The sequence below is a fragment of the Sus scrofa genome, chromosome 1 (assembly GCF_000003025.6).
Source record: "Sus scrofa isolate TJ Tabasco breed Duroc chromosome 1, Sscrofa11.1, whole genome shotgun sequence".
Classification (NCBI taxonomy): Eukaryota; Metazoa; Chordata; class Mammalia; order Artiodactyla; family Suidae; genus Sus; species Sus scrofa.
This window is the reverse complement of record NC_010443.5, coordinates 21,871,755-21,887,371: the sequence shown is the minus strand read 5'-3', so window position 1 is coordinate 21,887,371 and position 15,617 is coordinate 21,871,755. Positions and strand designations below refer to the sequence as shown.

The following is a 15,617-nucleotide window of genomic DNA, read 5'->3' as shown; positions in this document are numbered from 1 at the left end:
ACAGAGGATAAAAGAGTCAGTGAAGGCACAGAAAGAGAGAGGACCACAAGAAAGTGGTTTATACAGTTCTTCCTGAGAGCCACTTTGGGTCTTTCCAGTAATCTCTCCTTTTTGGTTAGGCTAAGTTCAGGAGTGATTTCTCTGACTTAACTGAATACACATGAAGACAAATACCATCCCCTTCCCAATTCCCACCAACCACCTCCCCCCACCCTGGTATACTCAGGTGATAGTAAATATAATAATCATGCAAGTCTGGGTAGGCAGGCATCCAAAACAAATACAAGTGGCTTCACTGTGGTCAAGAACTCCAGACAAATGAGCACACGGTAGCCAGAAACTGTTTGGAGGAATGAAGGCAACATCCTCTGAAAGTCAAAGGTTCAGATGTTTGGGGATAGAGAGAAGTTTGGAAGATAGAAGTTGGGGAAAATAGAGAAGTATACAGATAAACAGACAGATGTTTGGGGGAAATTGTGAACAGGGAGAAAATAAGACCAATAGAGCGATCTACTTGAGTTAAGAAAACTAAAAGTGATTTGCTTAAGAATAATTGAGTAAATTACCTTACCAAATAAAATAATTCACCAGGGCTTTAGGAATTGCTTTGGGGGATTGTCCAGATGAATCAATGACACCAACCCTAACATCAAACTGTTTGACAATGGTAATTGCCATCAGACATTAACAGTTCATTTCCCTTAAACAAGTATATTTGAACACCTACTAGGGACTCAGAGAGAATAACACAAAAGAAATAGGAGGCAAAGCTCTGACCTCAAATGCTCAAGTGCTATGGAGAGGTCAAGACTTGACACACATGAAACACAAGGGTTTAAGAGAACACAATCAAAGGCCAGAATATATGGTATTTTACCTGAAGATTTCAGTAACTTCTATAGAAGCAGCTGAAGCCTTTTTCATCTCTTGCATCCAATTTAGGCTTTCCTGAATTGGAGGAGCCTAGAAAGGAAAATATAAAACTTTGTGTATTATCAACACTTTTTGCCCACTCAAAACTCAATATATCCAAACCAGAAACATACAGAATAAAATTAATTTTGACCAGTTGGTAAGCACTGGAAGGGCGTTAAGTATCTGTATACTCCCTAGGCACTCTAACATGAAGCTGAACACAGAGAGTATGTCCAAGGATGTTGAATTACCTTTTACCTACAGTGTGTGTGAACCTGAGGTTAGTGGACAAAAATGGCAGCAAATAAAACCACAGGAGAATAAATATTTTAAAATATTACGACTTCACACTTTCTAAAAAAAAATGGTAGAGATTTACTTTCCGTTTCAAAAACAGTACTTCCATAAGCTTTTAATTGTTCACATAATACTTTGAATCTAAAGGTGTAAGTAGATGGTGGAGGAGTAAGAGGTCATGCTCGGCTTCTCCCACAAACACATTAAAAAAACACATCTACATGTAAAATGACTCGCACAGAACATCTTTTGAATGCTAGCAGAAGAACTAAACCTCCAAAAAGGCAAGAAACCCTTGCCATAACTGGATAGAACAAAAAGAGAGAGAAAAAGTAATCAGGACAGGACTAGCATTCCTGAGAGGGAGCTGGGAAGGGGAAAAGGAATTCACATCCTGGGAAGCCACCTAACCAACCTGGAGATCAGCTGAGACAGACAGAGGGACATCGAAGTGGCCGAGAAAAGCGCAGCAGCTGGACTGAGGACAAAGCAGAGTGAGAACCGCACAGATCATCGCGGCCACCGCCCCAGACACCACAGCCTGAGACACTCGGGCGGGGGCTGGGCTCTGAGGCTTAGGCTCCGGAGGTCAGTCCCAAGAGGACTGCGGTTGGAGGAGTGGGGACAGCCCGAGGGGCTAAGGAGCAGTGTGCCACGGGAGGGGAGTGGTGTGCTATCAGCTGAGGAGGGGAACGCCAGGGCAGAGGGAATCTGGGAGAAGGTCTGGCCCGCAGGAGAGTTGAAGCGCCATTGTTGGGAGGGCGAGAGAGGGAGGGGTGGGGCTGCTATAGGACTCCCGGCACCAGAGCGTGCGCATGCCCAGGAGCTCTCAGAGGGCGGGGCTGCTCTGGTGCAGGCTATGGGGTGAGACGCCACTTGCCCTGGCTATGGGGGACTGGGTGCTTCTTGCGCAGGCTACCAGTGGCCCGGAACCTCTTGTGTGGGCAAAGGGCAGCATGGGGCTAAGTGCAACGTGGTGCCTATTGCATGATCTACTGGCAGCAGGGATGGACCAGAGCGGTCCTCTTGGAGGCCGGAGGGAGGTGTGGCCTGCCACCACTGGGGGTGTGAGTGGGCTCCACCTGCAGCCCCAGTCACCTCAGAGGTTGGCGGGTGGCGGCGGGGGGGGGGGGGGGTAAGACACTGCAACCAAGCACCACACGTTGTTGCTCTCACTCTCCTGGGAACACACCCACCCTAGAGCTGCCACTGCCAAACACCCTGGGCAGCACCCAGAAGCTTGATCACTGTCCTCTCCCAAGACCCTACAACTAGGAGCAGCTGGTGCAGCACCTCCTGCATGGGCTAAGCAGGACAGGGTGTTTCTTGCATGGTCTGCAGGTGGTGGGCAAACCACCACAGTTATCTCTGGCTCCAGAGGTGGGAGTGGCTCACCACCATTAGGGGTCCATGAATAGGCACCACTTGTGGCCCCAATCACCTCAAGGGCACCAGAGAGGAGGGCACGTGACCAAACACCACCCTTCTTGCTCTCCCATGCCTGGGAGCACACCGGCCCTGATGCTGCCACTGCCTAATGCTCCAGGCAGTGTCCACACGATTGATCTCTGTCACTTCCCAGGATCCTGCAACTAGGAGCAGCCTGTGCAGCACCTCCTGCGTGGGCTAAGTGAGACAGGGTGCTTCTTGAATGGTCTGCACGTGGCAGGGGCAAACCACCACAGTCATCACTGACTCCAGAGGTGGGCATGGCCTGCTACCACTAGGGGTCCTGAACAGGCAGCTCCAGTCACCCCAGAGGAGGGCACTGCAATGCTTGTTGTGACTCTCACTCCCCTGGAAATTTACACACCTGGCTGCGGCCACTGCCAAATGCTCTAGGCACCTTGTAAATTTTCCTAGGCTCATTACCACTTCCTAGGGCTCTGCAACTAGGAGTAGCCAGCGGCACCTTCCTGCAGGTCCTTGCTGCTGTTAAGAGCCCAGCAACCAGGCACTGACTACTAGCCCTACCCATTGCTTCCTTCTCCCTGGAAACACACTCAGCACCCTGGGGATAACAGCCTACTCACACTGAAGAAAGAGACAGCAAATATTCAAACTCTCATGCCAAAAATAAATAGTAAACCCCCATAAAATACAAAGGGGTGCTCTTGCATAGAAGTAGCCCTCCAAGACTATAGTTTGGCTTCCCTAAACTCAAAGAAAAAGAAAAACATAAGCAAGATGAAAAAGCTCAGGAACCATTCCCAGTTAAAAGAGCAGAATTCACATGAAGCAGCAAACAAACAGACCTCTACAGTCTGACAGACACTGAGTTCAAAAGGGAGGTAGTGAAAATACTGAAGGAATTAAGGCTGGATATCAAGGAATTCAGAGCAGATATGAACAGTAATGCAGATTCCTTTAGAAATAAACTAGAAAATATAAGGAGGAACATGGAAAAATTAGAAAATTCATTTGCAGAGAAACGAATTGAGCTAAAGGCACTAAATAGCAGAATGAATAATGCAGAGGAACAAATTAGTGACTTGGAAGACAGAATAATGGAAATCACCCAATCAGGACAACAGACAGAAAACCAAATGAAAAAACATGAAACAATACAAGAGATCTATGGGATAACATAAAGCGGGCCAATCTACACATAATAGGAATCCCAGAAGGAGAAGAAAAAGAAAAGGAGATTGAAAACATATTTGAAGAAATTATGTCTGAAAACTTTCCAAATCTAAAGGAAACTGATACCAAGATACAGGAAGCACAGAGGGCCCCAAACAAGTTGAACCCAAAGAGGACCACACCAAGATGTATTATAACAAAAATGGCAAAAGTTAAAGAGAGATTTCTGAAGGCAGCAAGAGAAAAGTAAAGCATTAATTATAAGGGACCCCCATAAGGCTATCAGCTGATTTCTCTACAGAAACACTACAGGCCAGAAGGGAGTGGCAAGATATATTTAAAGTTCTGAAAGGAAAAAAACTGCAACCTAGACTACTCTATCCAGAAAGAATATCATTTAAAATAGAAGAATTTCTCCAACAAACAAAAGCCGAAAGAGTACAGCAATACGAAAACCATTCTAAAAGAAATACTGAAGGGGCTTCTCTTAAAAAAAAAGGGGGGAGGAGAAAAGGAGGGGGAGGGGGAGGGGGAGGAAGAGGAAGAGGAAGAGGAAGAGGAAGAAGAAGAAGAAGAAGAAGAAAGAAGAAAGAAGAAAGAAGAAGAAATAGGATGGAGGAAAACACAACTGGAAAGCAATCACTTAAATAAGCCAGCATACAGATCTAAACATGAAGATGTTAAAAAGACTTCAAAATCATAGAATGTGGCAAAGGAAAGTAAGAAACTACAGATTCTTTTTTTTTTTATTTCAGTAAAGTTTAAGCCTATATGGCTATCAGGCTAAAGTAAGCAGATACAGGAAGGGGTTATCATACTAAAAAACAGGGCAACCACAAATCAAAACCAAACATTACATTCACAAAAACTAAAAAGAAAAGTACTCAAGCATAAAATAAATGGAAATCATCCAACCAAAAAAAAGGAAGAAAAGAGGAAGATAGAATCAACTGGAAAACAAGGGTTAAAATGGTAATAAATACGTATCTATTAATAATTACCTTAAATGTCAATGGACTGAATGCTCTAATCAATAGACACAGAGTGTCAGACTGGATTTAAAAAAAGCAAAAGCCTACAATCTGCTGTCTACAAGAGACTCATCTTAGGGCAAAGGACACATATAGATTGAATGTGAGGGGATAGAAAAGATGTTTCATGCCAATTGACAAGACAGGAAAGCAGGAGTTGCAATCCTCATATCAGACAAAACAGACTTTAAAATGAAGGCCATAAAGAAAGACAAAGAATGGTAAAAGGATCCATTCAAGAAGAGGATACTACAATTGTCATTATATATGCCCCTAATATAGGAGCACCCAGATACATACTACAAGTACTAATAGACATAAAAGGAGAAATTGATGGGAATATAATCATAGTAGGAGATTTTAACACTCCACTCACATAAATTGACAGATCCTCTAGACAGAAAATCAATTAGGCAATAGAGATCCTAAATGACACAATAGAAAAGTTAGACTTAATTGACATTTTCAGGACATTACATCCAAAAAAATCAGAATATGCATTCTTCTCAAGTGCATGTGGAATATTCTCAAGGATCAATCACATACTAGGGCACAAAGCTAACCTCAACAAATTTAAGAGTATAGAAATTATTTCAGGTATCTTCTCTGACTACAATGGCATGAAACTAGAAATCAACCACAGGAAAATAAATGAGAAAAAACTAACTACATGGAGACTAAACAACATACAACTGAAAAACCAATGGGTCATTGAGGAAATCAAGAAGGAAATTAAAAAATACCTCAAGACAAATGATAATGAAGACACAACCACTCAAAATCTATGTGATGCCACAAAAGCAGTACTCAGAGGAAGTTCATGGCAATACAGGCCTTCCTCAAAAAAGAAGAAAAACATCAAATTGACAACTTAACTCACCACTTAAATGAATTAAAAAAGTCAGCAGAAGGAAGGAAATCATTAAGATCAGAGAGGAAATCAACAAAATAGAGATTCAAAAAACAATAGAAAAAAATCAATAAAACCAAGAGCTGGTTCTTTGAAAAGGTAAAAAACCTCTGGCCAGACTCAGCAAGAAGAGGAAAGAAAAAAACCCAAATAAACAAAATAAGGAATGAAAAAGGAGAAATCACAATGGATACTGCAGAAACACAAAAACCCTAAGAGAATACTATGAACAATTGTATGCCAACAAATTTAACAACCTAGAAGAAATGGACAACTTTCTAGAGACTTAGAGCCTGCCAAAACTCAATCAAAAAGAAATAGATCAACTGAACAGACTGATCACTAGGGATGAAATTGAATATGTCATAAAAACACTCCCTACAAATAAAAGTCCAGGACCAGATGGCCTCACAGGCAAATTCTACCAAACATACAAAGAGGAGCTTACACTCATCCTCCTTAAACTTTTCCAAAAGGTTGAAGAAGAAGGAGCACTCCCAAAGATGTTCTATGATGCCACCATCAACCTAATTCCAAAACCAAACAAAGATACCACCAAAAAAGAAAACTATAGGCCAATATCTTTGATGAATATAGACGCAAAAATTCTCAACAAAATTTTAGCCAACTGAATCCAACAACACATAAAAAAGATCATACAACATGACCAAGTGGAATTCATCCCAGGTTCACAGGGATGTTGATGTTCACAAGCAGGAGGCATCACTCTCCCAGACTTCAGGCAATATTACAAAGCCACAGTCATCAAAACAGTGTGGTACTGGTACCAAAACAGACATACAGACCAATGGAACAGAACAAAGAACCCAGAAAGAAACCCAGACAGCTATGGTCAACTAATCTTTGACAAAGGAGGCAAGAACATAAAAGGGGGAAAAAGACTGTTTTTTCAATAAGCATTGCTGGGAAACCTGGACAGCTGCATGCAAATCAATGAAACTAGAACACACCCTCACACCATGCACAAAAATAAACTCAAATGGCTTAAAGACTTAAATGTAAGACAAGACACTATTAAACTCCTGGAAGGGAACATAGGCAAAACACTCTCTGATATCAACCTTACAAATGTTTTCTTGGGTCAGTCTCCCAAAGCAACCGAAATAAAAGCAAAAATAAACCAATGGGACCTAATCAAACTGACAAGTTTTGAACAGCAAAGGAAACCATAAAAAAAAAAGACATCTTAAAGAATGGGAGAAAATAGTTTCAAATGACGCAAAGGACAAGGGCTTAATCTCTAAAATATACAAACAACTTATACAAGTCAACAGCAAAAAAGCCAACAACCCAATTGAAAAATGGGCAAAAGACTGAATAGACATTTCTCCAAAGAAGATATACAGATGGCCAACAAGCACATGAAAAAATGCTCAACATCACTGATTATTAGAGAAATGCAAATCAAAACTACTGTAAGATACCACCTCACACCATTCAGAATAGCCATCATTAATAAGTCCACAAATAACAAATGCTGGAGGGTGTGTGGAGAAAAGGGAAACCTTCTGCACTGTTGGTGAAAATGTAAATTGGTACAACCACTATGGAAAACAGTATGGAGGCACATTAGAAAACTATACATAGAACTACCATATGACCCCACAATCCCACTCTTGGGCATATATCCGGACAAAACTTGCCTTGAAAAAGATACATGCACCTGTATGTTCATTGCAGCATTATTCACAATAGCCAAGACATGGAAACAACCTAAATGTCCATCAACAGATGATTGGATAAGGAAGATGTGGTATATATACACAATGGAATACTACTGAGCAATAAAAAAGAACAAAATAATACCATTTGCAGCAACATGGACGGAACTAGAGACTCTCATACTAAGTGAAGTAAGTCAGAAAAAGAAAGACAAATACCATATGATATCACTTATAACTGGAATCTAATATATGGCACAAGTGAACATTTCCAAAGAAAGGAAAATCATGGACTTGGAGAACAGACTTGCAGTTGCCAAGGGGGAGGGGGAGGGAGTGGGATGGACTGGGAATTTAGGGTTAATAAGATGCAAACTATTGCCTTTGGAATGCATAAGCAATAAGATCCTGCTGAATAGCACTGGGAACTATATCTAGTCACTTATGATGGAGCATGATAATGTGAGAAAAAAGAATGTATACATGTATGTGTAACTGGGTCAACTTGCTGTACAGTAGAATATTGACAGAACACTGTAAACCAGCTATAATGGAAAAAATAAAAATCATTATAAATGGAAAAAAAAGGTGAAAGTAAAATTGGGATAATAATCCATTAACAAAACAAACTCAACCACAGTTAAATGTCTGAAAGAACAAAGGTTACATTAAATGATTCCAGGGCTATTTTTATTATTCACATGTCTCTAGGGAAGGAGGAAACTGTTAATTGTACAATTGCTCAGATTTCAGTGTACTGCAAATTTCAATTTTTTGTGTCTTTACACAATTGAATTTTTTTAAAAAAGAAAGCTTTATTAGGAAAGAAAAAAGCAATCCCAGTACAATCCAGAAATACTTTTCAGGTCAAAGCTTACTTTCACATGCATGGAGTGAAAAAATTTAACTTAACTGAAACACATCAAAACATGCTCATTATCCTATACACACATACACATTTTAGATGTTTCATATTACTTTTCCAGGCCATCTAGATAGTTTCTAAGGAAAAATCTTCTGTACCAACCAAACTTTCCTCTACCAATTAAAAGGAAAATTGCACTCTCTTAATTTGGTGCTGCTTTTTTACTCAAATTCAAGATTAAAGTTGTTTAAGTTTTAGCAGTCACAGTTCTTTACACCTTATCAATGTGTCTTCACAGACTTACCTTCAATAGAAATTGTACAACTAAAGAAATGATAGAAAAATTATATCCTCTAAAAAAGGATCCATTTTGCAAATCCATTCTCTGGATGTTATAGACATCCTTCAACTTAATTCTAACACATTTAAGTCATCTGAGGAAAAAACAGTGAGTGGATCCCTGACAACTCTACTTAGAGTTGCCTCTCATTGATTACTATTTTCATGGGGCCATAGCACTTCCTGTGGTTAATGGCTAACCCCATCTGGTGGCCTGCAGGACAGGAGGCAAACTCAGATTCAGGGTTCAAAGGAGTCTTGAGAGTCCACTTAAATTCATTTCTCTGCCTTTAGGCAGAAGTGGGGAAATACGAGATGCTATCAAATTTTGAAGATTTTAAAGAAAGTAGATTCCAGGACATAGAAACAATAGCTCCAAAAAACCCCTCAGTGTCTAGCAACCCTCATCATCAACTCTCTTTGTCATTGTCAAGATATTTCAAATCTGTGAGCTTGGAAAATAGATGCATACATTAATCTCTGGATATCAACACGTTTGCCAACTGCATGATTTCCTAGAAAATACACATAACTCATATCACCACTGCAAAAAAAGAAGAGCTCAAAGCCCTGATCATTTTGAAAGGGGTTCTAAGCTAGAATGAATTCCATTCTCTTGAGAAGAAAATATTGATTTCAGAAGAGCGAAACCATCTGTCTCATTTCTATTTACCAGAACTAGTCAAGATTTGAGGTTTTCAGAGTTCCCGTCATGGCGCAGTGGTTAACGAATCTGACTAGGAACCATGAGGTTGTGGCTTCCATCCCTGGCCTTGCTCAGTGGGTTAAGGATCCGGCGTTGCCGTGACCTGTGGTGTAGGTCGCAGACGCGGCTCAGATCCCTCACTGCTGTGGCTGTGGCGTAGGCCGATTCGACCCTTAGCCTGGGAACCTCCATATGCTGTGGGAAGCAGCCCTAGAAAAGGAAAAAAGACCAAAAAAAAAAAAAGATTTGAGGTTTTCAAATTTTATTGTTCTCTTTGTTTCTTCTCTTTGAAATTTCTTTTCACACTGGAAACAAGAATCTGAACATATGCCTTAAGGACTTAAGACACACATTTTAAAGGCTAAGTGTGTCTATTATTATTTACCACCTGCTCAAATAAAGACAAGAATTGCTCCGAGCAAAGAGTGTTGCTTATTTTTGTTGATCATAGGATCCTGGAAAAGAAGATGGAATTTTGGAGGGGAAAAATGCATTGAGAGTATGACAAGGAGAAACTAGGTAAAATTACGGTAGTTACAAACCAAGAACATCCCAAGCCAGACTGTAGTCTTTGTAGTCAATCTTTCTTTGATCACATCAGATCCCAACTCATATTATAAATTATATCACACTGTGGAGTTTGTTGCTCTATCAATTCCAATTTGCACCTGACAGCCCTGGGGGACATCATGTTCTTAACCAGATGTACCTTGAAGAATAAACTGAGGAAACAGAATGTAAGATGGTTACAGACCTAGAAGTCAGGATACAAAAATGTAGATCTGTGGCTATTCCAAAACAGACGTTTATAGTAAGAAAAGCTGCTGGAGTATTTCCATAGGAAGAGTAAAAAAATGAAAGAAGTAGAAGGAGAATATGGAAATATTATAAGTAGAGATGAAGAAAAGAATGGAAATAAAAGCAAAAGGAGAAGATGACAGCATCAACTTGTATGCAATGAGATAGACTGTGACTTTTAGGGGAGCTGAATGCACATGTGTCCATATGCATTGTGTGTGTGTGAGGGCCGGGTATTAGGGAAAGAGCATGGGGTCTGAAATCTGGGTTCAAAAGACCTGTATTATGAACCCAGGGGTGGCCTTTGGTACATGACCATAGGTGAGTGTGTTAGTTTGCTAGCACTGCCAAAATAGTATACCCCAGACTAGGTGGCTTAACCAACAGAAATGTATTTTCTCACACCTCTGGAAGCTAGAAGTTCAAGATGAAGGTGTTATTAGAGTTGGCTTCTTTGGGGATCTTGTAGATGACCATTATTCTTCTCCTGTGTCTTCACATGATCTCTCCTTGGCACCTGTGTGTGTCCTAATTTCCTTTTATAAGGACACAAGTCATGTGAGACTACTGACCACCCTAATGACCTCATCTTAATTTAATTGCATCATTCAAGGCCCCATCTCCGAATCCAGTCACATTCTGAGGTACTAGGGTTAGGATTTCAACATAAAATCTGGGGAAAAATAACTCATCCCATAACAGCACATTACATATGTTTTTCAGAGTCTTTTTTGGGGGAAAAAAAGCAAAAAAGAGGGGGTAGGATTATAGCAACTCAATGGGAGTTCCTGTTGTGGAACCTGACTAGTATCCATGAGGATGCGGATTCAATCCCTGGCCCCACTCAGCAGGTTAAGGATCCGTGTTTCTGTGAGCTGTGGTATAGGCTGGCAGTGGCAGCTTGATTTGACCCCCCAGCCTGGGAACTCTCATTTGCCACAACTCTGGCCCTAAAAAGCAAAAAAAGAAAAATAAAAAGGAAGTAGTTCGAAACGCTATTGTAATAACTAAATGAAGTAATACATTTTAAAAGTTAAATGTTCAAGAGAGAAAAATGGGAGTTCCTGTCGTGGCTCAGTGGCTAACGAGTCCGACTAGGAACCATGAGGTTGTGGGTTTGATCCCTGGCCTTGCTCAGTGGGTTAAGGATCCGGTGTTGCCATGAGCTGTGGCGTAGGTTGCAGACGCAGCTTGGATCCGGCATGGCTGTGGCTGTGGCTGTGGCTGGTGGCTACAGCTCCAACTGGACCCCTAGCCTGGGAACCTCCATATGCCGCAGGAGCGGCCCAAGAAAATGGCAAAAAGACAAAAGACAAAAAAAAAAAAAAAAAAAAGAGAGAGAGAGAGAGAAATGGCCAATTACATGATTCAAACAAATGAATATTATATAAAACTTAGGGAAAAAATTTAATCACATGGGAGAATACCTCTTATAGTAAGTATTTACAAAAACACAATCTTTCTTAATATGTGTGTGAACATATTTAAATACATTTAGTTTGTAACGAAAATATTTATTGAAGGACAATACACTAAGATGTTCATTAGTGGTTAAGTTTGGTGAAATTATTCAGAGATGATCTTTGTTCTACCTATATTAATCTATATTTTGTAAGTTATCTGCAATTGCCTATATATGCTTTCTTTTCTTTTTTCTTTTTTTTTTGTCTTTTTTTTTTTTTTTTTTGTCTTTTTAAGGCCACACCCAGGGCATATGGAGGTTCCCAGGCTAGGGATTGAATCAGAGCTACAGCTGCCAGCCTATACCACAGCCACAGCAACGCCAGATCCTTAACCCACTGAGCGAGGCCAGGGATCTAACCCAAGTCCTCATGGATATTAGTCAGATTCGTTAACCACTGAGCCATGATGGAAACTCCTATATATGCTTTCTTTTATTTTGCATGAGGATAATACTCAACTTTGATTTTAAAAGTCAGATATGTTCTAAGGTTCCAGTTCTCCTTATCCTCAACTCCTGCTACATGAATGACTAATTTCAACTCCTTTTCTTTTGTCTTCTGATATTTATCTCCATGTTTCTTATATGTGCTTAAACTTCTTTGTCTTGATATCTTCTTTTTTTCCTACTGACTTTCTACTAAGGGGAATGAGGAATTGGGCCTCTTAAGCTTACAACTCCTCATCTCATGTCTATCTCCTATCATCCTCATCTAGTTTTATTAAAATGTTATTAAATAAATATTTAACATTCACTTTTTTTTTTTTTTTTTTTTTTTTTTTTTTTTGCTTTTTGGGGCCACAGATGCGGCATATGGAAGTTCCCAGGCTATGGGTCGGATCAGAGCTACAGCTGCTGGCCTACACCACAGCTACAGCAACATGTCATCCAAGACACCTCTGTGACCTACACCATGGCTCTCGGCAACGCTGGATCCTCCACCCAGTGAGTGAGGCCAGGGATTGAAACCGCATCCTCATAGATCTTAGACTTGTTTCCACTGGGCCTCAACAGGAACTCCCAAAACCTCCTTTCTCAGTTCTAAAAATTTACTGACATCTGTCATTAATTGTCATCTCCTTCCCTAAAAGCCAGCTTTTTAAATGAAAAGAAGAAAAGCTTGTCTTTTAATTATAACCATTCTTGCAAAAATAAACATGAGGATAATTTACCATGTAATTTACTGACATATGTAAATACATACATATGATAGTATTAATATACACATCTATGCTTAAATCTTGGCTTTGCCACTTACCAACTGTGTGACTTAACTTTTCTGATGCTGTTTTTTTACTTGTTAAATGGTAAATAATACTGCATATCTTGCATGGTTGTAGTTTGAAGTGAAAATTATGTGTACAAAATGACGCTAATGTATTTAGAATGTACTAATGGCTCAAAACAGGTAGTCAGTATGTAGTTGATACTATTAACATAAAATATCAGTTATAATTTTGTTACTTTGTATAAAATATATGCTATAAAAATCAAGTCGAACAATGCAAAAGTAGATCAGAAAACTCCTAAAAATTGTTTTGCCTATTTCTTGGTGGAGCTATGTATTAATTAGAGTGAAACTGGCCATTCTTATAGCACAGGTAATTTGGAGGCATAATGGTTAGCATTGCCCCTTGAAAAAGTCCAGATGGTCTTATCAGGTCTTGTCAAGTTTCTTGTACATTGAGAAACTGAGTTCAGTGAGCCAACAGCATCCTAAAGTAGGCTTGCCATAAATTCAACAAACCACTGACAGCCCTCCCCAAGTGCGTGAAAAACAACCTCCTCCCTTCCTGTGGCAAAGAAGGGAATCTTAACTCCAGAGCATGACTTACCTTCAGCAAACAGGTGAGTGGCCTTTTGAAGGGCTTTGGTAAAGTGCTTTTGAGACCAAATACCTTAAAGAAGCTGACGGAAGTGGGCATTATTTTTTCCATTTTGGGACAAAAGATCTGAAGAAGAGTCTTTCCTCCCATAACCTACTAGCTTGTGAAAGGAAATGAAGAGAAGAGATTGGTGGAGGGGATGGGAAGAAAAGGTTGGCACCGGGCAGAGGAAGGGTTTGGGGAGGGAGGGAGGAATCGAAGGAGGGAGGGAGGGAGGGAAGGAGGAAAGGAGGGAGGAAAGAGGGAGGAACCTCTTGATTCTTAATGTCTGATCGTCCCCCTCAGGGATGTCTGGTCCCTCCCACAGACCACTGCTGATCCTCCCAGTTCCATTAGCGGTCTGAAATAAATCAATTATACTCATCAGTAAATTACTCCTTTAACCCTAACATAATTAACCCTTTGACTAGACCCTGCACTCCTTAAGGACATAGAACTTAGCTACTCTTTGCCTCAACAATATTTATACTCTCTGGCACATAGTAGGTGCTCAATAAACAAATATTTTCCTATTAAATCATTTAATAGGAAATAATAATAGGGCTCTTATGCTCTGTTATTTCCCATGAAGTCCACTGTTTACTCTGGACTGGAAAAAAAAATTTTAGTTTATGTGTTAATAATAAAATGTTCTATTTGGTCCCGCATAATAAAAAAGACAAGTTAAAAGCCCATATTATATAAAGAATTTGAGTCTTCTGCTAATGAATGGATGTCTGCTGGTGGACAGAGATGTTCTTAGCTGAAATTGACTTTTTGAAGTGATGATGGCAATTCCCATCCTCAGAGAGGCAGCTGAAGTCAGGAATATGGTTATTGTGGGATATAATTGAGGAAGTTGTTAAACTCATTCTAAAAAATAAAAACATGGAATAAAGCAAAAATCAACATACTGCATTAAATTTCAGAGTTTTGATAAAGCAAATGGAAATGAAGCATAATTTACTTTGGCTTGTTACTCCATTAAGGAGAGAAGAGTAGTGGAAGTATTTTTAAATAAGTAAATATTGAGTTAGAAGGGTTTGGAAAAGAATTGTTAGAATTGTAATAAAATTCTCTACATTTTTTTCCTATTTGGATATTAGTCAATGAAGTAGTTCATAACAAAAATCTGTAAGTAGGGAGTTAAATTTTTACCTGCCTGCCTCTAACTCCAGATCTATAGTGGTCTTATTTGCACGACTGCCTCTAGGGTGTTTGGAATAGATGTTAAAGAGAACTTTTAAGACCAGAATGGGAGAGTAAGGTTGCCAAACACCTGTGGGTAGGATAAGGTGTCCCAGTAGGGGAGACACTGAAATCACCCTAAGATAGGGGAGAATTAAAAAACCTAAGTTATTGGGGATACTCATTGAGATCAGAATGAGTCATGTGGTACCTTCCTTCATCTTCTGGTACTACCTTGGGTAAGTCAGTACCCAAGGTCCTCAAGGGAGTGCTGTCACATTGAAGGTTCAGATTACATACTGGACACGTGACAAAGATCTCAGGTTACCTTGAGGCTGTGTCACCTAGGGTTGGCCTGAGAAAACTTAGTCCATAAGTTGAGACGTAAACATCCCCCACCTTCACAGCTCCTTGTGGAGATTAGAGTCAAACAAGAAACATGAAGTAGCAGCAGATGTGGACAAAAACACAAACCAGGAAAATTCTAATGACGACCAGGGAGAGTGAGGATCCATCCCATCAAGAGAAGCAGAAAGGATAATGGGGAATCAATGCCTCCATAACCTCACTAGGTGGTTACTTAGACATAAAGTTAAGGCAAAAATAAGTAGTCTCATTAGTTGTCTACAGTGCTAAAGTATTCAAGAAAAACAAGAGTTATCTCTACGTATTTAATCACATCTGTTATGTTTCTCAATATATTATGTACCAAGTACTGTTCTATGTGCTAGGTATAAAACTGAGAGAAACAGAAATGGTTCCCGGCCTCCTTGAGCTTGCAGTCTTGGTCTAAAGTATCCCTTATTGACAGTGCTGCTGGGTTTATTGCAGTGGACAACTCAAGTACTTCTGCAGTTTAAGACTCACTGCTGCAGAAAGTAGAGAAGAACTTACCATAATGGCCACAGAATATACATAAGAGAATATACAAAGAGACCTATGTGGCAATTTCACTGCCAACCTAAAGATACACACC

General features: G+C 40.0%; 1 long non-coding RNA gene across 4 annotated transcripts in view; it reads right to left on the bottom strand.

Annotated features, from left to right (window-relative positions):
• The window catches only part of LOC110256604, a 55,273-nt gene continuing 39,883 nt past the window's right edge, over positions 228-15,617 (bottom strand). For 2 of the 4 annotated variants that reach the window (XR_002338346.1, XR_002338347.1), the window contains one exon: positions 228-963. This is a non-coding gene — a long non-coding RNA (uncharacterized LOC110256604). Of the gene's footprint in view, positions 964-9,563; positions 10,051-15,617 lie in introns of those variants that run through there. The other 2 variants (XR_002338350.1, XR_002338348.1) reach the window with 1 other exon arrangement.